This window comes from Vipera berus (genome assembly GCF_964194415.1).
Source record: "Vipera berus genome assembly, chromosome: 4".
In the NCBI taxonomy this organism is placed as follows: domain Eukaryota; kingdom Metazoa; phylum Chordata; class Lepidosauria; order Squamata; family Viperidae; genus Vipera; species Vipera berus.
The window spans coordinates 34,231,394-34,253,215 of NC_138206.1; the positions used below are offsets into that span (position 1 = coordinate 34,231,394).

The following is a 21,822-nucleotide window of genomic DNA, read 5'->3' on the forward strand; positions in this document are numbered from 1 at the left end:
ATATAAAGTAAATTCTTAGTTTCAATTATACATGTGACATATACAGCTTCCTATTACTGTTTTATCTATTCTATTTCTTAGTCTTCCTCAAAAAAAATTAAGGGCTGCACCACACCTTAATTTTCAACTTCTGGAATATAGGGAGGCAGATTTTAACTTTCTGTTATTTATATACATGTCACATTTATATTAAACAACAACAACAATAACAACAATAATAATAAAGTTGGAAGTGACCTTGGAGGTCATCTAGTCCAACCCCCTGCTCAGGCAGGAAACCCTATACCATTTCAGACAAATGGCTGTCCAGTCTTTTCTTAAAAACTTCCAGTGTTGGAGCATTAACCACTCCTGGAGGCAGTTGTTCCACTGGTTAATTGTTCTGTCAGGAAGTTTCTCCTTAGTTCTAGGTTGCTTCTCTCCTTGACTAGTTTCCATCCATTGCTTCTTGTCCTGCCTTCAGGTGCTTTGGAGAATAGCTTGAGTTCCTCCTCTTTGTGGCAGCCCCTGAGATATTGGAACACTGCTATCATGTCCCCCTTCGTCCTTCTCTTCATTAAACTAGACATAACCAATTCCAGCAACCGTTCCCTATATGTTTTAGCCTCCAGTCCCCTAATCATCTTTGTTGCTCTTCTCTGTACTCTTTCTAGAGTCTCAACATCTTTTTTACATCATGGTGACCAAAACTGAATGCAGTATTCCAAGTGTGGCCTTACCAAGGCATTGTAAAGTGGTATTAATAATTCACGAGATCTTGATTCTATCGCTTTGTTAATGGAGCCTAGCATTGTGTTGGCTTTTTTGGCAGCTGCAGTGTTCTGCTGGCTCATATTTAAGTGATTGTCCACTAGGACGCCAAGATCCCTCTCACAGTTACTACTATTGAGCAAGGTACCATCTATACTATACCTGTACATTTGGTTTTTCTTGCCTAAATGTAGAACCTTACTTTTTTCACCATTGAATTTCATTTTGTTAGATAGCGCCCAGTGTTCAAGTCTGTCAAGATCCCTCTGTATCTTAAGCCTTTGTTCTGGAGTGTTGGCTATTCCTGCCAGCTTGGTGTCATCTGCAAATGTGATGAGTTTCCTATCTATCCCCTCGTCCAAATCATTGATGAAGATGTTGAAGAGCACCTGGCCCAGAACAGAGTTCCGGGGCACCCCATTACACACTTCCCTTCATGTAGTTGCAGTTCCATTGAGGATCACATGCTGAGTATGGCCGGTCAGTCAGCTGCGAATCCATCTGGTGGTGATGCTGTCTAACCCATATTTTTCTATCTTATTAAGATCTATTTTATCAAATGCCTTACTGAAGTCCAAGTAAATTATATCCATAGCATTCCTCTGGTCCACTAATTTTGTGACCTAGTCAAAGAATGCAATAAGATTTGTCTGGCATGATCTCTTTTTGACAATGTTATATCATCATCTCAAATGGTATCAGATAAACAAGCCATACTAATTAGGAAATGGAAATGGGTATTTTGTGCACATGTTCTCACTTTTTCTTATATAAACATTGTATAAGTAGCCTAAACAAACAAGCCAAGCAGATAAATAATGTACAGGTTTTGATATATTAAAATATTAATATACTTAATTATATTAATTAATATACTTAATATTTACTAACTACTCTGGACTTTATTCTGAAGTGTAGTCATAGGGATGATTATGGTATTTCAAGTACTGATATCAAAAAGTATTTTATTTTGGTATACTTTATGAAATATTAAAGAATCCTAAACTGAAATATATTCAACAATTCTAAGAGCTGATCAGATTTAACTAAAAAGTAGCTATTGTTGGCTTTCACTGCTAGGTGTCAGAATATTCTCACTGACTTGCCAACATTTTTTTTTAAAGTCAATGTTCACCATGGGATAAAGTAATTAACATTCACAATCAGATATCTGAAATTGATCCTCAGAATAAAAACATCATTTTGCCTGCAACTACTCTGTAGTTAATCTGTCACTAAACCTAGCTATTTTTAGAACAAGATAACCATATGCAAAATATATAAACATCCCTCCAAAAAGAAATAGAGAAAAAATAACAATAAAAACATGTCTGGATTTTCACTGTCAGGCAGCAAGTAAATGTGAATGCATAAATCAACTATATATATATAACAACTTTAAGATCACTGAATCTCAGGCAGAAACAGAGAGAAGCTGAGATTTGAACAGAATGTCGATGATTGTATTGTTTCTTTTTTTAACAATGCACTTATATTAGTGCTAAATATGGCTATACAGAATTCAAGTTGAACTAGACCCAGTTAGATAAGAACTGGATGGAAGCACTCCCCTTTAAACAATTACCTTGTTTCAACCTTGGATTTGACAAACTATTTCTGCCCGTGAATTGTGTATACAGATGCCTTTTTTGATTGGATCAAGTTCAGATAATCCGTTGCATTGCAAAATTTTGATTTGAGGCACTGCCACAGAGTGACCATTTTCTCATTTATGACATTGCCTGAAATCCAATTAATTTAACAGTCCAGATTGAGAGAGCACCTTGAGGTAGAAAAAAAGCTGTTTTGTACATGCTTAGTGCTTAAGTTAGCATCTGGATACTTTTACACATTTCTACTTTTATTATTTTCAGTAGCAAGTACTTGAAGTCTATTTGCAACTTTAAAAGAAAGGTCATTGTAAAAGTTAGATGTAGGTATTAAAAAGAATAATGTGCATTGTAGAGCAGAATAATTCCCATATTTAATTGGTGTGGGAGGTTCTTTGAATTCATCAACCAGCTGTCTTCTGACTCCTTCAATAAGAAATTAGAACATGATTTACTGAGTACAAGATATTAGAAGTGTCCATTGATTATTCTAATTTTAAAAATGGAAATGTGTCTATATTTATGTAGCAACCCCAGATATGGCTAAATTACCCATAAGTTAATATCCATGTGTTGCAAAAAAAGGCAATATATCTAATATTAACCATAATTTGGGATACTAAAATGTTGATTGGGTAGGCAGAAACACTGCAGAAGCATTCTAATGGAGGATATAAGTGCACCTTCCCCCTCTCCCCCCCAAAAAGGAGAAAAAGTCAGCAGGCAGGCAAGCAGATAACTATATTCTAACTTTTTTGAAACTCTTTGGAAAACAAATAGAAGGTATTATATAGTCTTAGTAGGGCTCATCCACAGACACCACTAACTACAATATGTTAATAACTTGTTAATCAGTCTTTAAAGATAAGTCCTCATGATCATATTTTCATAGCATCCCAGGCCCATAGCTGAGGCTACTTAACTTCATACTTCAAATTATCTACTTAATTCCATGACTGCATACTGGAACTAATGCTAATCTTTCATCTTGTCCCAATATAAGTCTTACAGCTTTGGTGATGATGTGCTCAAGAGCTGTAAACAGGAAGCTCCTATTAGCTCTTGGCTGAAAATTAAATGCCTTATTTACTTTACTGGATGTGACGAGAAGGAAAGATTGCCAGAAAGAAGGACTGATGTCTCATTTTAAAAAAAAAAGAAAAAAGAAAGTTTTTTAAAAATAACGAGATCACTAGAGAGTAGAATAGAACAATATTCTTTCCTCTCCTCTTTTCTCTCTTTTGAAGAAATGTAAAGAACAGGAGAAAATAATTTGCAGAAAGATGAAGATCAGTGGCAGGACAATTTGAAAGGAGACACAGAGGATGACTTAAAGTCTCTAATTTTCAGGCTTGTAAACACCCAAATCCAATACCCTATAATATTAAGGAAAGCACTTGCTAGTTGTTGTTGTTGTTGTTGTTTTTCCAAATAGGTGGGAATGGAAATGCAACCAATTACTCTGCATCCCCACATTAAACTGTGAAACAGTACCATTTGCTGGATTTAATATTGAAACAGAAAGCACTTGACAGTGGTGACAGAGCAAACTATGATGAGAGGAAAACACATTAAATTGTCTGTCTGCATGTGCCCAAAGTCAATATATACAGTCAGCCTCTTTGTGGATCTTTCAATGAATAATCACAGATTTTGTCATAGGAAAGAGACATAAAATAAATAAATGACAGATTTGAATAGTTCAGGATTTAGATCTACAACATTAATCCAAAGTTAAACTAACATTTTACGATTTTCATATTTTATTCCATTATTTTTAGTTGTTATTATAGTTGTTATTCTTTATGTTTAACACTTTTAATATTGTGATATTGTTTTAATAGTTATTCTGCAAAGTCACTTTTGTGAGATGGGTGGCTATATAAATTTGCTAATAAATAAATAACCCGAGGGGATAGGAAATTCTAGTACAGCTCTGGAATGTCCTCAATTCTTGCCCCAGAGGAAAAAAAAATAGGAGTAAGAATGATGATATTATTAACTAAAGTTGAATATAATATTTAATTTGTTGCATTAACCAAAATAAGTTGGCATTTCTCATACTAATGAAAGTATTAAATGGAAGTAAACTATATATTAAAATGGGCAGATTTCTTAAGGAGGCAGAATGTATATTTAAAAAAAAAGAATACCCTGAAAATTTTGTAGAAAAAGATTCTATGAGGAAAAATTACTTGAGAAAAAGGATCTTCATTAGCACAATATGTATACAGAATAAATACAAATATTTACATATATGTAAGTAGTAATATTTGCTAGTTTTCTATATATTCAGAATTGGACTATGATAAACATGGTAAAAAAACTAGGACATAATAGAAAATGCAAGTCAGGAGGAGTAAAACACAACTTTCCTTGCTTTCAAAATGGAGTAACTATGTTTACAAGTTCAAGGGCAATATCTACTTGCTTCGTGGTCTTTTGGTGAAGATCAAGTGAAAAAGAAATCAAAATGAGAGAGAAGAACCTTTGAACAGTAAATCATAGGATAAAGATTAAAAAGATAAAAAGCTGCTGGTAGACAGCTTGAAGTCAGTTAAGAAAATTAGATTTAGGAACCTCTGGACAAGAGAGGATTATTAGAAGAAGCAGGGAAGCAGAAATGAAACTTAGCAGAGTTAGGAAAAATGTAAAAGTAACTTGTAGAACTGGGTTCAAGCAATCTTTTGAAAAATAGCATAGCAGAAAACGTTTAGCCTAAAATAATGGCTACTAAATAGAAAAAGAAAAGATTAACCTAAAAAGTGTAAGCCTAAAGAAACAGGGAAGAGAGTAACACCACATACTTGCAAGCAAACATGAAGTAAAGCATAAGGCCTTTTTCCATTTACTACTTTGCCCCTACTGTGAATGCATAAATGAATAAGGTAGCTTGACTGGCAATCTTTGGCTAAGTAGAGGTAAGGAGCTAGCAGATGCATCAGGGTGAATCACCAGTAATTGTTTGATGAAGGATTGAGTCTTAAACATCTAAAGAGATGTTTAGATCAAGAGATGGGAGTTAGGCCACCAGGAGTAAGAGAAGGGAAATGAGAAAGTTGTTAAATACTCAGCTATTGTTGCCTGGGGAATTTTGCAAGATAAAGGGATTGGTGCAATGCATACAATTCTTTTAAAATATACTGCACTAGGTTCTGAGCAAATTTTCTCTACAGAACAATAGGACAATTGACTCCAGCAGTACAGGATTATGTATCATAACTATAGATGCTATAGTTATTGTGTCTTCTGTCTGTAGCACAGTATATTATGATGTGTCTATAGTATAGTTATTGTTTTTCTGATTATAGCAAAGTTAGTTATTACACACTATTTATAACCTGAGATTTGTTTTCATTGTCTCTAAGAGCAACTCCTTCCCCAGATGGTTAGAGAAAACCTTCTACCTTTTTCAGTGGTTATTGAAATCCATTTTCAAATCCCCACTTACTGATGGAAGTGTTCCTTTTCTGAGAAGATTCTAAGAAGCTGCAAGGCTTGGGGTTTCAAAGGATGATCTGGATATGTTACATTGAGTTTCATGCATGGACATATTACTGAAGCTTCTTTGAGCATTCTTGTCAGTGACCTCTGGCATGCCTTGGATTGGCCCTCCTTGATTTCTCAGTGCCTTTTGATACCATAAATAATGGGTGTCAAATTTGATCGTGTCACGTGATGTATTGTGATGTATTGCAATATTTTTTGCCTTTGCAGAGCCAGGGTAAGATAGGGAAGATCCTGCTTCAACTGACAATTTTGAGCAGCTATGTATTCTTCGCATATAGGAGGTTTTTTTAATCATTAATTCTGAATTAGGTAACACTTCCCCAGGGAAATTTGGTGTGCAATTTGTTTAAGAAGTAAGTGGAAGCTGTGGCCAGTAGGGCCTTTGCACAATTAAATTTATGCATTGGTTGTCCCTATTCCTACAATGTGAGACACTGCTCATGATCATATTGTCTTAGTCGCATGCCAGTTGGACTACTGCAATTTGATCTATATGGGTCTCCCCCTGCAGAACATTTTGAAGTTTCAGCTGATCCAGAATGTAGTGGAAAAGACAGTATCTACAGGAAGCATTGTTAGTGAGATTTTTAGGTTCTCATTTCACTACTTTTCTTGTGGGTTGTGATTTTTTTAAAATCGGTTCATTGCCCAGAATCATATATATATATATGTATAATTGTTTTAGGGGATTCTGAGTCCACAATTATTCTTTTCTGTCCTAAGATAAAATCAGGGAAGAGTCTAATAAATGTAATAAATAAACAAAGCTTGATTCAGGTAAATTTCTGGTAGTGTTTATGTAAGAAGTATTGGATTCCATCTGTTTTATCATTACTATCTCTCAAACTGCTCCAACTTCATCTGAATGATAAAGAGTTTGCTGTTACTCACGCTTCTAGAAAATGTAGTGATTTATGTTAATTCTTTGGCATTTAACTTTTTGCTTTTCTTGTCCCACCTGTTTCACAAACTTGCTCCTAATCCTTGATTACAGCAGCCTGCAAGTCCTGCAAGAAACTAAAGAATGATTATAACCAACAAAATGTAGTCTATCTTGGTATTTCCCCTGTCCCATCACTTTTCTTGTTATATACTACAGGACTTGGCTGATACTTCAAATATCCATCAAATTGACTAATAAAGACTTTGCAGAAAGTGATGTATAATTTTTTTTATTAAAGAGTTTTACAAGAACAAGATTTTACAATACATCCCCAAATCCCCCCCACCCCAAACCCGCCCACTTCCCCCCCACTTCCCAGAGCTAAATACAGGATTATAGTTATAATAATCATATTCTAAATAAAAATTATGCATAATATACAATTAACCAAATTCATAATGTGCTTTAACTCCCCTTTAACATAAATACATACAAAGTACCAACACTAAGATCAATAACAATATCCCTCTAAAATCTACTCATAAGCTAAATGGAACTTTTTAGTCCCATATTTATTCTGAATATAATCTATCCATCTCCTCCAAACTGAAATATATCTTTCCTGTGAATGATCTTTCAATTAAGCAGAAATCTTAGACATTTCTGCAAGATTCGAAACTTTAAACACCCATTCTTCTATGGTAGGCAAACTATCCTTCTTCCAATATTGTCCCACCAGTAACCGTGCTGCTGTTATCATATTCAACATCAAATTGGTTTCTTTAACATCGCAATCTACAACAATACCCAATAAAAACAATTGCGGAGAAAACTTTATCTTTCTCTTAAAAATCTTTTGAATGTTCCACCAAATTTTAATCCAAAAAGCTTTTATATTTCTACAAGTCCACCACATATGAAAATAGGTGGCTTCTAAACTACCACATCTCCAACATTTAGACTGTAAGTTAGGATACATGTTAGACAACTTCTTGGGATCCAGATGCCATCTATAAAATGCTAAGCTTGTAAGCCGCCCTGAGTCTTCGGAGAAGGGCGGGATATAAATGGAATTAAAATAAATAAAAAATAAATAAAAAATAAAACATTTTATAAAAATTTTCTCTTAAGTTTTGAGCCTGAGTAAATTTAACATTTCTGACCCAAATTATCTCCCAAGTGTCCAACGAGATTGGTTCCTGAATATTTTGTGCCCACTTTATCATACAATCTTTAACTAATTCCGTTTCCGAATCCAATTCAATTAAAGCATTATATATCCTCTTTATATGTGCACAATTTAAGTCTCTAATTTGTTTTACTAAATTTGGATCTATAATGATGTATAATTTTATTTTATTATAATAACATGGGATATGTAGTTTGGATGTGATACTTCTCTCTATTTATAGTAAAGCACTAAAATATATCATTTTATAAAATATTAATGAATATTTTGACATATGCAAAAGCTAGATTATTTTCTTAATTTTTAAAAAGAACATCCAAGCTTTTAAAGGCTCATCTACATTTGAAAGAAAAGTGTCAGTTCTCTTGGAGTAATAATGTTGGTATTCAGCATTCTAATATTTTCTTTCTTCTCAGTTCATGTGCTGGCAAATCTGACAAGTGATGTATTTATAAACTTTACCATGAATGCAGATTTTCTGACAGCACTGTGAAACTTGCTGCACTGACAGTTTTTACTGAAACAGTATCACTTTAAGTGATAATACCAGAAAAAATGATTCCTCAGACATCCCTGTGTAAATTTCAAGACACACTGATAAAAGCTGGCCTTTCCAAAATACATAAGTATTAAAGATACACTGATGACGAAGAATTCATATTCCTGACATATAAGAGTATTGGTTGGCATTTCAATGGATATCTAGGTGGCCTATAATACTTGGCCATCTGTTGAAAGCCTTTTTGTACTCATTGTGTATAGACTGGGTAGATTTTCAACATTTGAGGCTTTAATTGAAGCGTTTTGTGTTCAGTCTTTAAGAAATGTTTGGGAGCAGTATTTATTTCTGAGTAGGTGCATGATATTCTTAGCTTAGCACCTCTAAAATAATTTCTATCTATCGTCTATCTATCTATCTATCTATCTGTCTGTCTGTCTGTCTGTCTGTCTGTCTGTCTGTCTGTCTGTCTGTCTGTCTATCTATCTATCTATCTATCTATCTATCTATCTATCTATCTATCTATCTATCTATCTATCTATCTATCTATCTATCTATCTATCTGGTTTTTCCCCCTGCAATACAAATTGTTCGTTTGTGTGTTTGTGTGTAGGGGAAAGTAACTGCAAGTTTAGAGTAAAAAGGAAGTGATCTGAAATTTTGGTTGCAGGGATATCTACAACAGGACAAAGTTAATGTGGATATTATTGTAGATTTTAAAAATCATTATATTATATAGGCCATTTTAGGAATATGAAACAAATACAAATCTAGATTGTGCCCAAAAACATCATTGTGGCTCTCAGCACAAGAAACATTTTATAGATGAGAAATGATAAGTAAATGGTTAATAATAATATTGATATAAAAATTCATTGAATTATTTTCATTTGTTGAATAACAAAGGAATTTGTATATGAAAATGATTATCTTATATAACCTTACATTGCAGGCATTACAGTGAAATAAATAGATATTATAACAATCATTGAAGTCAATGAAAACACTGGCTTGAGCTTAGATAAGCATTTCCAAAGATACATTTCCAAACAGCATTTCCATATAGATAGAAAAACTTCATTTTTATGATTAATATTGGTTGACTGGGCTAGAAATTTCAAATATATTACATCAAAGAAAAAAATCACATGTCACAAGTATTTCCAACATACTTATTTGGAGCTTCAAAGTCATAAAGAGCTCCATGAGGATAAGTAGTCCTTACAGACCTCAGTGTTAGTTTATTGAGTGAATAGCATCCTCCCTGAAGATTTAATGACCAAATTCATTCAGGAAACATTATGTCAAATGGTTTTTTTTGGTTCAATATGCAGCTTTGTTCAAGTATAAACCCATCTTCCCCATTATTTTTATCCCCTTGATAAGCAAGGAAACTATGTTGGTGAAATTACAATGAATAGGCCAAATAAAGCGCATTTATATAGTACATAACTATATACATAAGGGTATGTATATGTAGTTATAGATATATAGGCACACACACAAAGTCATCAAGCTAGTCTCTTTTGGTATAAACACCCTTAAAAAAAATCCACTAACAGATTTTGTCTGATCTCTTCTTGTTTTTCCTTCCTTGATTCACCTTTCTTACAATCAAGCATGACTCGTTGCAAACTATTCAAAAAGTATATAGTACCCTTGATCTGGAAACGTTTGTGTACTTCTATCTGTGTCAGGGTCTTTAAAAGCTGCATTGTCTCCAATTGCAAACAGAATGGTCTGTAGAACAGATGTATTGAAAGAAGTTTTTTGGATGTTGAGCTATTGCTTTGATCCGAATGTACTTTCATCATGTACTTAATGTACTTAAGCTGGAAAAGACATGGGAGAGTAACTCTTTTTCCAAAGACTGAGTTCCTTCAAATTATTTTTGTATTTAATTTATAACCTAGCTTTATTATTTTGTAAACAACTCAAGGTGGAGAACTTATCTAATTTTCGTGTAGAGCAGCACCAGAAACCTTTTGGAATGTCATGTACCATCGCTGCCATGAAAGCAGCCAGTTAGCTTTAAAGTACAATTCAAGGTGCTGGTTATTACCTATAAAGCCATATGACCTGAATATCAAATGGAGCATTTGTGTGCAATATATTCCACCTTGCTCACTATGTTCCAAGTCCCTTCTATTAAATATTGTCATCTTGTGTGAATGAGGTAGTGTGCCATCTCTGTAATGGCCCTCACACTCTGGAACAGCATTCCAGAGAAAAGGATGATACCTTTTCTCCTAGGTTTCTAGAAAGCTATTAAACTCTGGCTGTGGTCCTAAGACTTGGTTTTATTTTATTTATTTTATCTTATTAAACAAACTTATATGGCTTCCTAACTCACACATGGTGACTCCATGTAACCTACACAATGTATTAATGAGTTATTGTATTTCTGGGGGTCCTGATTTGTTTTATTTGCATTGTTTATAAAATTATTTTAGTCTGTACTGTTTGATGATTTTTCTGCTTTTTATGGATTTTTTAGTTTTCAATGCTACCAAGAGTCTTTTGGAGTCGGGCAGATAATAATTGTGAATAAATAAGCTAGTAAAAAAATTGCATTTTGGAATGTAGGGACCATCTTACCAATAACAAAATAACAGCTTATAACAATATAAGCTGACATTTAATACTCACCAGACAAGAATTTGGGACCATGTAATATTCATCTGTGTTAAGATTAGTTTAGCATCTGGCTCTTTCTTGGAGACTGGTCCTGGTAAGCTGCACATTTCTTTATAGAGTTGTATGAACCTTCCTGATTTTTTTTTGAAAAAAGGTGCTATAATATGGTTGTAAAATCAGCTCTCTGACTATATCATGATTCAGAAACATGCTGCTTACTTTCAATTCAGTTAAGATGCTCAGCCAATGAAAGTATTATCATTCACATCTGCTTTTGGCAAAATATACCCTTTGTATGTGAATAATTCATAGATTTCTGTGCTAACAAAAACTCTATGACAATATTTGTGGTTAAACCATCAGGTTTCACTGCCAAACTGTTCATACTATTCCAGCTACCTCAATCTATGCATACCTTTCCTGTTCTTTGGCTACAGCACTCCGCTAGCTGTGGGCAAACAGATTAGGGTGCTTTTCTTCTTTGAACTGTTGAGAGCCATTAGGCTTTGCCAAATATGACACAGTATGGTATCAGTGATCCAGATTTTGAATAGCACTGTCTATATTCATATATTGACAAACATTTGAATGTGTTGTCATTTCTTTGTGCTAAGTTCCTATGAGCTCTTTAGTTTATTTATCCGTCTCTGTGGCCAACAAATTTTGACCTGTTTCCTCACCAAGTTTCTCTTTTTTAAAATATAAAATAATAGTTTGAAATCAAAGTACTTTTCATAAAATACTTTCAACACCTTCTGTTTCAGCTAATGAGGCATTGATAATTTTTATGTGAATTTAAGAACTACAGGTAAAAAATGGACTATTAAATAATATAACATTATAATATCATATAATATTATGGAAGCAATTGAAAATTGGCCATTTTAATTTGTTTGTTTGTTATTTTTGATCTGAATGATTCTTGGTGGCATATAATATTAAATGATTTATGACAAAACAATATAAACTCTAGAAAGAGTACAGAGAAGAGCAACAAAGATGATTAGGGGACTGGAGGCTAAAACATATAAAGAACAGTTGCTGGAATTGGGTATGTCTAGTTTAATGAAAAGAAGAACGAGGGGTGACATGATAGCAGTGTTCCAATATCTCAGGGGTTGCCATAAAGAAGACTGAGTCAGGCTATTCTCCAAAGCACCTGAAGGCAAACAAGAAGCAATGGATGGAAACTAACAAAAGAGAGAAGCAATCTAGAACTAAGAAGAATTTCCCTGACAGTTAAATCAATTAATCAATGGAAAGACATATCTCCAGAAATTGTGGGTGCTCCAATACTGGAAGTTTTTAAGAAGAGACTGGACAACTATTTGTCTGAAATAAACAGGGGGTTGGACTAGAACAGGGCTTTTCAACTGGTGGTACACATACCACCTGTGGTACTTTGCCATGTGGCAGGTGGTATGCGACTGCTAGCCAAGTGTAGCAGGGAAGGGGAATGAGCCGAAGCGACCCAAGCCTGAGGGAGAGGCAGCTGCAGCTACAGGACTGTTGGGCTTGGCAGAAGCCCCAGGAGCTGGCAGGCCTCCAATTGATTGGCTCCACCTGATTGGTGCTTCTGGAAGCAGCACGGAGCTGGAGGTGAACTGAAGGAAAAGGGGGAGAGGAGAGGCTATAAAAGGAGGTGGTTTGGGCAGGAAAGGGAAAAAAAGGCAACAGGGAAAGAGAAGAAGAGGTCAGCAGGCAGGGAGGAAACAGGGACAGAGAAGAAGCAGCAGCTGTTGCTGGAAGAAAAGGTCCCCTGGTTTGTTTTCTCCAGCCAGGACAATGCAATCAGCACTGATAAAATGAAAACCTGGCATGTCAGAAAGGAGGTGGGTTTATTTAGTTCTGGATAAGATGGCAGCTTATTGGGTTACCATAAGGATTTTTGTACAGTTTTTACAGTGTTTTGTAATTCAGAGGCTTGGTTTGGTTATTGGAATATTTTAGTCTGTTTCAAAAAGGCTAGCAATGAGTCCAAAGAGTTGACTTCTGTAGGTTTAATCCCTTTAAACAAATGTAATTAATTTTACCCCCTTATCTTGAGTCTGTCTATGGCTTTTAGAAAGTTTTCTTTGAAGATAAACAGGCTTAATTAAAGGCCAAAGCTTTTCGCAATTGCCAGAGCCTTTCAGTCTCAATTTGCAACAGTACAGGGAAGGATTGTGTGTGTGTGTGTGTGTGTGTGTGCATTTTTACTACACTGTGGAAAGAGCTCAAGAGGGAGAGAAGAAGAAGGGCCAACCAGCTAGCTCAGGGGTCTACAAACTTTAAAACCTGTGGACTTCAACTCCCAGAATTCCTCAACCAGCTGTGATGGCTGAGAATTCTGGGAGTTGAAGTCCACAAGTCTTAAAAGTGCCAAGTTTGAAGACCCTGAGCTAGCTGGTAATGGTGCATATTAATAAATATGGATAAATTCATCATACATTTGTCAGTGCAAAGGGAAAGTGATCCAGCAAAGGAACAGCCACCGAAGAAATTAAAACTTGTACTTTTTTCCTTTTTTACTACAGTTTGTAATATTTTATTAGATTATAGAATAAAATACAAAAATACAAAAGCAAATAGTAGGACACAGTGGGGAAGAAAAGAGGGGAAAATGAGGGGGAGAAGGGAACAAGAACAGACTTTCTCTGTTGCAGTAGAAGGAAGCATTAACATTGAACCTCAACTTTTTACTTTTTCATAATATTATAAACTAGCCATTTCTATAACAACAAATGAATCTAATCAGTAAAACCCAAAATCCCCTCCCTTTTTTAGTCATCAAGTTTTTGACACCTTGCTAAGCACTGGTGGTACTCAAATATTGTTATGGCCTAAAAGCGGTACAATCTGTGAAAAGGTTGAAAAGCCCTAGATTAGAAGACCTCCATGGTCCCTTCCAACATTATTATTATTATTGTTGCTGTTGTTGTTGTTGTCACAGTCATTCAGGTGTTCAGACTAGATTTGGCATTTTTGTCTACCTATTGAGTCCTTACCAAGGACCTGGGACAGGCAGATATGGATGTTTGACAATATTACAGATATTGTCACAGGATGTAAGCTGTTCCTAGGCTGCCTTGTGCAGTTGACTGATGGTGAATTTGTCAATGCCAATGGTGTCCAACTGGTGCTCCAGTTGTTTGGGGATTGCAGCCAAGGCACCTATTACTATTGGTGATATTATTATTATTATCATCATCATTATTATTTAAAATAATGCCAAGCATCTGGAGAAAAGTAATATGATCTCCAAAAAGTTGATCACCATAATGGTAGGTGAAGGGATTTGAATCTAACAGTAGAAGATTCCACATTGGTGGAAGGTCCATCCGTGGTATACTGATCTTAGCTGAATATTTCGAAAAGACATAGTGTATTTTGTTTAATAATAGTTTATTGAATAACAGCATTGAATAAGTGCCTGGGTTCACGTAGTATGCTAAGGAATAAAATGTAGTTTGCAATTAAAATGACTGCCTTATCACTACATACTCAGAGTAACCAACATAATTATTTAATATTAAGAGGTATTATAGCATATTACAAAACTAGATACTTTTGAAGCAGATTATTTCAAGTGTTATATTTGACATCAATGTGTCAAAAAGTACAGGTTTCAGATAATGCCTTTCTAGTGCTACCAACCAAATCAGACAATATTGTGCCTAGTGTACCCTTATATCTTTCATAAGGTTGCTTCACTAGTATAAAAACTATTGAGCCTGTAATATTCTGGTTGTTTGTGTTTTCTAACCACGTCAGAATACTATAGTTTAAGTTAAGTCCTGTGGCTCCCAGTCGCCCGGTGTGCGCACACCTCTCCGAACGGGCAGTGGTGCGCACACACCTCTCCAAATGGAAAGTGGCACTGCCCGTTTGGAGAGGTGCGCGTGCACCTCTCTGAACGGGCAGAGGTGCACGCGCAGCTCTCCAAATCTTTGGAGAGGTGCGCGTGCACCTCCGCCCGAACGGGCAGTGACGCCGCTTGTTTGGAAAGCTGCCACGGCCCGTTTGCAAAGCTACTGCCTTCGGCAGCCTGCAAACAGGCCACTTTTTTGTTTGTGTAATGGAACCGGTTCCGAGTGGCTCTTTTCCTTTTTCCGGTTGCCGACCCCTGACCTATACATATCAGGGGAGAAGACTAGAATCTATTTTAATACTGAGATATCACATTTTTATGTTAAAATGACTGTGGGAGGAAATTCATTTATGTAGCAGTATAAAATGGGCTTGGAGTCATAAGGTAAAACTCAGAGAGGTTTACCATCTCAGTAGGAACATTGCCAACACTGACAATTATATGTAATATAATGCATGCCATCTTTTTTGTTTTGTTTTTAAAAGAAAAGATATGAGATAATAAAGGTATAACACTTTTAAAAGTGATGTACTCATTTGAAATGAGTGGGTGGGTTTTCATACATTTAAGAAAAGCATACTTAATACATTCACAAACTCAGTTATTTTAAATACTGTAACCTAAAGCTGAATTTTAGACACTGATTGAACATTGGCTGTCATGATTCCTAAAGATTACAGAAGTAACTGTGGCCTCTCAAATAGGTCATTTTTCCCCTCCTTATTACTGAGTAGCATTGTGCTATTGTTGCAAGCCGTATTTGATAGAACTGAAAAAATCTCATAGAGGTAAAAGAAGATGTTTATCACAATCAGCTGAATGATCAGAAACTGCTTTTGAACAAATTAGAGAAATAGCAAAAAGGAACTACTAATTTTCATATTCATTTAAAGAGGAATAGCGAAGCAGAACTGAAAATAAATATTGTTTCAGTTCACTGTGATTAATTAGACTACTTCATTGTAGTCCTACTTGTTTTGTTTTTCTTCATTTATATATTCCATGAAATTACTCACATTTAATTCTTATAATTAAAACAATAACAACTATCAAAAACATTTTTTTATTTTAGACCAATAGATCTAATATTTCTATTGCCATTCTTCAGTTTTACACTAATTATAAAATGATTTTTTCACTCAGAAGTAATCAAAACATATATTGTTATGTATATTGTAAGACTCTACTGTTGCAGATAATTAAGTATTTGTCAAACATGTACAGTAATATAGAGATTTGGCCAAGAGATATAAGGGACTAAATGAATTGCTCTTTAGAAACAGGTATTTGTATGACATATATACAAGGGAAACTGATAATAAGAAGGAAAACAATCCCAGTTATGACATAAAATATGACAGGCTGTATATATTTTAAAAATTATCTGGAAGAAGTGCTCTGGACCTCATTTTAATATGAACCTATTTATTTGCTTGTAATTAAAGCAATCTATCCTTTTGTACATTCACAGAAGCAGATATCATAGAATCATAGAATCATAGAGTTGGAAGGAATCTTGGAGGTCCTGAGGAGGAGACCTTATATTACTTCAGACAAATGGCTGTCCAGCATCCACAACTTCTTGGTCAGGAGACTGTGACATGGGAGCCTCCTGTTTCCATTTGTCTGACACAATACTCCATTGTGGGTGTGGCAATGGCTTTGGAGAAGAAGGCAATATGGCCGACTCTGGAATGTGTATGCCAGCAAGTCTCTCCCCTGCTGCTTAATCATGGATGCATATCCCTTCGCCTGCTGCAGCTCTCTGTCAAAAGCCTCAATTTGTTCATAATTACTTTGCGAGACCTTCTCCTGCACAGTTTGTTCAGGGCTGGGGGGATAATGGACCACTCCCTTTTCTAATGAGCCTTTTGGTCTAGCACCGAGCCCCTCAAGAATAGCCTGTGCTCCAGCAGAGTAAGTTACTTCTTGGGCATCAGCTTGAGTAAAATCAGAAAACAGTGAAACTGACCTTGACTCAGAGGCTGGATTCTCTTCTCCAAAACATGTAGCAGATGCCAGCGGAGTCTGTAAACTTGAAGGGAGATATTTCAGTGAAACGGCTGTCTCCTCTTCAGCAGGCTGATAATGGGCCTCCTTCTTCTTCATCTTTGGCATATTTGCAGCAATTAATCACAGCTTCCTCAGTGCCAGACTAACTAGCTGACCATTTGACTATACACTTATCAGGGGCAATAAATCTTGAAAATAAAAACTAACCATCCTCTGCTACCAAATGTCAGGGGAGGAGTATTACTCCCCTATCAGAGGGCAACGAACCATGGTTCATTTGATGCATGGTGAACATCAAAGAAAGAAATCTGAGGCATATTCTACTGTAAAACTTCTAATGAGAAAACAAAAGACCTAACTGACTACATCTCTCATCAGGCAGAATAGAAAAGTAAAAGTGAGAAAACATTTTCTAGACATGCGCACTTAGTAGGACAAAACAGAGTAAAACCATAACATGGCTGAATATGTGACATTCACTATGGTTACATGATAAGATAGTAACACAAGTGCAGAGAGCAGGGGAAAATGTACAAACAGAAATGAACAAAGCTGGCAAAACTAAAAAAAATATATGCAGTGACACTTCTGGAGGCAAGCCATTCCATTGGTTTATTGTCATCAGCCATTAGAAAATTTATCCTTCGTTATAGATGGTTTCCTTGGTTAGTTTCAACCCATTGTTTCTTGTCTTGCCTTTTGATGCTTTGCAAAATAGTTTGACCCCCTCATCTTTGTAGGAGCCCCTCCAATATTGAAACACTGCTATCAGATCTCCCCTACTCTTCACTAAACTAGACATACCCAATTCTGCAACCGTTCTTTGTATGCTTTAGCCTCTAGCCACCTAATCATCCTTGTTGCTCTTTTCTTTCTTTCTTTCTTTCTTTCTTTCTTTCTTTCTTTCTTTCTTTCTTTCTTTCTTTCTTTCTTTCTTTCTTTCTTTTTTTTTTCTTTCTTTCTTTCTTTCTTTCTTCTTTCTTTCTTTTTTCTCATTGACTTATGGAGTTAACTTATTAAAGTAAATGCAAGTAATGAAACAACAACACTGTATTCAAGCATATATTACATCTATTGGCTCAAATTTCAATGAAACTGATATGAATATAATATACTGGTCTTAAAAGTCAATCATGTATAAATATTTGTGTTATGCGTCCATCTGAGGATGACATCTCCTCATGACAGTATGTACATCCTACCAAAAAGTGTTGGCATATAGCTATTTTATTTGTCTACCTGTATGCTATTAATTACTAATTATAATTGTTCTTTATAGTCTCTGGCAGAGATTTTTAACATTCAGCCCAGGTTCGAATCTCAGATAAAGGGTATGACTGACTGATGAGAACATAAAGAGTTCGAAATGGCCATCTCAGCCTCCCAAAATTCTTTATTAGCAATTTGAATAATTTGCACAAATAATGAGCTGTCATAGTTGACTATATCCTGTGGATAAGCCTTGAGACAGGCCAAAGCAGGAATGAAAGAGTTAATTAGCAAGGTGCTTTCACAAAGCCTTGACAAATACTTTATATATATATATATATATATATATACATATACTGTATATACACACATATACATATACATATACTGTATATACACACATATACATATACATATACATATACATATACATATACATATACATATACATATACATATACATATACATACATACATACATAGGCTGATTAAATGGCATAACTAATCAGCTTGAAGGGACACATTGGCTCAGTGGGTTAGGACGCTGAGCTTGTCGATCAGAAGGTCAGCAGTTTGGCGGGTCGAATCCTGAGTGCCGCATAGCAGAGTGAGAGCCTGTTACTCGTCCCAGCTTCTGCCAACCTAGCAGTTCAAAAGCACGTAAAAATGCAAATAGAAAAATAGGGACCACTACAGTGGGAAGGTAACAGCGTTCCGTCTTCCTTTGGCGTCTAGTCATGCCAGCCACATGACCACGGAGATGTCCTCAGACAAGCACTGGCTCTTCGGCTTTGAAATGGAGATGAACACTGGCCCCTAGAGTTGGAAACGACTAGCACTAATGTCCAGGGGAACCTTTACCTTTTCCTTTAACCAGCTTTATTATAAGATTTCTTAGTCCGAAGGAAAATAGAATCTATTTGCTGGCAAATTAGAAACATGCTTAGCATTCCCAGGAAACAAAAAACTATGTTCACATTCTTTCGGTCTGGCTGATGGCAAGAATCAAGAAGGGCCAAGCAAATATGTTTTTTTTTTTTTTTACTGACCATCAGAAAGCTTGTGAGGAGATAAAATCCAAAGATCCAGACCAGCTGAATCTGAATTTAAAAAAAAAGAAAAAGAGAAGGGAAGAAACAGAAAAGAGCAGAAGTGAAAGAGGTTCAAACTAGCATGTAGCGTTTCCGATGGAGTACAAGATGGTCCGAGTGAGAGAAACTGCAATCACAGTCCGGACATTGGAAGGGTTTGACTCTGGTATGTTTTCGGAAGCGCCATGTCAGTTCATCCGATCGAGCGAACTTCCATGTGCAACCTTCCTAAGTGCATTCGTAAGGCTTTTCACCTGTGTGTGTTCTTCTATTGGCTTTTAAATGAGAGCTCTTAGTGTACACCTTGTTGCAGCCTTCATAGTCACACCGGTGTATCTGTCTCTTGCTTTGTGTGTCTGGAGATTCCACAGGTAGAGGCCTCTTTCCAGGCTGGACTATAACTGAAGGGTGATTCTCTTGTAGCATGTGGGGTGACAATGAGGTCATCAGAGAAGGAGAAACTTGCTCAGGATAGTAGCTGTCCCATGGTGATTCCACGCCTGGTTCCAACTTAATGGATTTCTTTAGTGCTGGCTTTTCATAAGATTTGATGACAGATACTGGCATGCTGCTAGGGTTTTCCAACTCTTCCGAAAGAACAGTGGACACCATGATAGGCTGCTGGAGGTGTGGGGCGTACATAAAAGGGACAGGCTGGGTGACAAGGGGCTGAATAACAGGAAGCATTCCAGGGCTCTTTAGTCCTTGGTGAGAAAGAGCTACCATCACTGGAGGAATCGTTAGGGGCATTGTAAAAGGCTGTAATCCTGGTGGACCCAGTTTCTTCATGGGAGGGCTGGATGAAGGAAGGTTTAACCCAGGGGAAGCTCTTTCAGGCAGAGTCTGGAATTTTAAAGGGGAAGGACAATGTCCAGCTGATGAGGGCGAGCTATGTTTATTGACCGTAAGGTCAACTGGCTCCATTTGAACCCCATTGCACAGTCCATCTGGAATCTGGTAGAACTTATTGAACATCATATTTGGCATAGAGTAGATGAGGCCGTACTTGTTTGACTTCATGTGGTCCATGTAAGTCAAGTTGAAAGATACCAGAACGGGTTCCATAGCTTCTTGTTTGATAGGGACTGGGTCAAACATTAGCATTTTTTCTTGAGATAAATACCCAGGATTTTGGACTTGTCAAAGCAGCCAACCCCCCCCCCTCCCAAAGTTGGTGCACATAGCTTGTGCACTGGGAAGGTAGGGAGGGTGGTGGCTGCTGCGCCTGCCCCTTTCCCTTTGCCTTTGCTCTGCCCTGCTTGCTCCAGAGTGGGCGGGCAGGTGGGTCATCTCGGTGGGACCGGGCCACCTCTGGCTGGCCTCCTCCTATGCTGGCTTCCGCCACCTGGGTCCTGGCACTAGGAAGCGCTGTCACATGATGCCGGCATGGCTGGCTGGCTCTGCTGTTTGTCTTTGAAAATTGTAGTGCCATCTCAAACCTTTCCATTCACATATTAGAACCTGATTATACTTATCTCTCTTGACATTTTAGCAACCTTAGTAAGGTTCCAGTATCAAAGAAAAAAGATAACTAGTGCTGTGACATTGACAAAAGCAGATCAATTCCTCTCTTTTCCGTTTCTCACTCCCCCTCCCTCTAGTCTGCCTTATTATTCTAAATGATTGTATTTTTGCTTAGAATTTCTCTCATCTGTTCATTAATCTACTAGCCCTATTTAGCATTCTGTGCATTTATGTATTTTCTTTTAAAATCGTGATATGTAAAAATAATTAACCTCTTTGTAACAGCACATGCTATTTCTGCTCAGTTATTATGTCTGTGATAACTCTTATTTTCCTCTCATCAGACCTTGTCAGTTCTTTTTTTTTTTTTAACAAAAAGCAGCTAGGGCTAATTTATGCATACTTTGTTTTGTCATTTAATATGAAGTTTAAAAATTGTTGTTCCTTTAGTTTAAAGAATTAGGTTTAATTTAAATATAATTTCAACTGACAAAACTTGGAAATGTTATACTGGCACATATTTCATGATTTTCTCAACAGTGTGTCTGCATCCTTTATCACCTCCAATTTTGCATTGCACTGTGGTATCCTTGGCTTTATGAGAATGGGATAGGAGGTGCTAAGAAAAACTGGGCTACTTCTGTAGAGATGGTATAGCATAAACAAAATAATATATTCAGTTATAATCCTTCATGGTTAAGGGCAATTCTGTTGAGTTTCTTCTTAGGTATCATTTCATAAACTACAGTATGTGTGTTTGTTATGATCTGTCTATTGATGCTAAACAATGAAAAAACCTGACATGTTGTCAAAGAGGACTAGAGAACAGTTTTTTTGCCCACCAGTTACTTTCACACATGAACTGATTACATCCTTTTACTTTGGTTTTTTCATGTTTTTCCTACCAAATGGATTAGTATTACTGATTGATAGTTACCTTTGCAAACTGGAGTTACAAAAGGAACTGCGGGATTTGCTTGGAGTTCTGCTGTCTGAAGCTGAGGCTGCTATCTGAAAGGAGGAGACAGTCTGGGCAAGGCTGGGTCTGGGACAGAATATACCTATGTGGCTTCTGTTGGCCCATTGCTCCTGATACTCTTTATAGTTCATGGGGGAG

The 21,822-nt window shown here is 36.3% G+C and overlaps 1 pseudogene across 1 annotated transcript; it reads right to left on the reverse strand.

Moving 5' to 3' along the window:
• Positions 1–19,313: 19,313 nt before the first annotated feature.
• LOC308668280 (Krueppel-like factor 3) lies at positions 19,314–20,403 on the reverse strand (annotated as a pseudogene). Its single transcript has one exon. The product of its transcript is annotated as a Krueppel-like factor 3 (transcript).
• Between the last annotated feature and the right edge of the window lie 1,419 nt (positions 20,404–21,822).